Raw genomic sequence first — 1,526 nt, 5'->3', positions numbered from 1 at the left:
CCCTGGCCGAGCAGGAGAAGCTCAAAAAGTCCTTGAGCAGTCTGAGCGCTACTTGGCAACAACTAAAACCATCAGTGAGTTATCAACGTTCTTCTGGTACTAAATCCAAACCACAGCACTGTGCTGGCTACTAGGAAGAAAATTAACTCTATCCCAGCCGAAACCAGGACAGCTAAGCACCGTGGTCTTGTCTTTGTCGCCGAGGGGTTTACCTTTGAATGTAAACTATCCCTAGGTAAAGAAGCCCAGTGGAGACAGTCATTTGTTCTCCCACCAGAACAGCACTACATTCTTACCGGTGTTGATCTTGGCGCATTTGCCAGGCAATGACAGCTTTGCTTCAGATGGTATCTGCGCAACCTGGTACGAGCTGATAGTTGTTATCATCTCCCGACTGATGTGGGCACGCGTGCAGCCAAGCTCTGCCGAGCAAACGCCGCTGCCAGGCGGGGATGTGCACGAGGAGCCCAAAACCTAAACCTGCCCGACCCAGGCAAAACCCCCGGGCTCTCCAGACCACAGCACACCCTAGAAGAAATATTGTCCCTGCAGCACACGGAGATACTAATGCACTCACGAGCAGCCCTGCTTTCCTACTTTTTGTGGGAAATTATGAGGGAATTCCCCAGAAGGATCAACTGTCCTTCAGCAGTGTCATCCTCCCACCCACAACAACCGGCTGGGTAGGACAGCAGATCTGGACTGCAGATGTTTAATGACAAGGGATGAAATTAGATTCCATCCACAACTGAGTCTAATTTCTCTGAGGACCATGAATCTGTCACTGGAAAGGGTGCTCCCAGCAGGGGATGACAGTGCTTACTCAGGGCAATGATGTATTTGCGTGACCCACGTTAATTCAGTCTCGGTCCTTCTCCTCTTCTGTAGGCGAGAAACACACGGGGGGTTCTGAGGCCGCTCAGTGTTTTAAATTTAGTGGACCTAAGACTCCAGTTCTGGCCATAAGGGCTCCTCCCCTTCCAGGCCCTGTTCATGTGAAATGAGTTTTTCACACATTAGCTGTTCCCTGGGCAAAACTTCTGAGACAAGGAATTCCTGGTAAACACCAGAAAGCAAAGCTGTGCTCAAGCAGAGGGGCGGTTTGCCTCCGCAGTCTGGGCTTTATTTCTCCAAGGAGCGCCCCCAGCACAGGGGGATCTGGGCTTGTGTTTACCCTGACACCAAATCGCCCTCCCTGTACAGAGGGGGTGTGCAGGAGAACAGAAAACGTTTCAGCCCCAGCACAAACCCGCAGAGCTGTGCCAGGGCTCCAGCCGGGCCAGAAGCCAGCACCATCCAACCCCTGGCGTGCCATGGCCAAGGGGACCCGACAGGGACATGGGTTGTTTCATCTGGAGAAGAGGAGGCTGAGGGGAGACCTTATCACCCTCTACAACTGCCTGAGAGGAGGCTGTAGTGAGGGGGGGTCGGGCTCTTCTCCCTGGTAATGGGCGATAGGACAAAGGGGAATGGTTTGAAGCTGCGCCAGGGCAGGTTTAGGTTGGACATTAGGAAAAACTTCTTCA

Source organism: Egretta garzetta, unplaced genomic scaffold, assembly GCF_000687185.1.
Source record: "Egretta garzetta isolate BGI_Z169 unplaced genomic scaffold, ASM68718v1 scaffold245, whole genome shotgun sequence".
Lineage (NCBI taxonomy): Eukaryota > Metazoa > Chordata > Aves > Pelecaniformes > Ardeidae > Egretta > Egretta garzetta.
Note: the sequence above shows the minus strand (reverse complement) of the source record.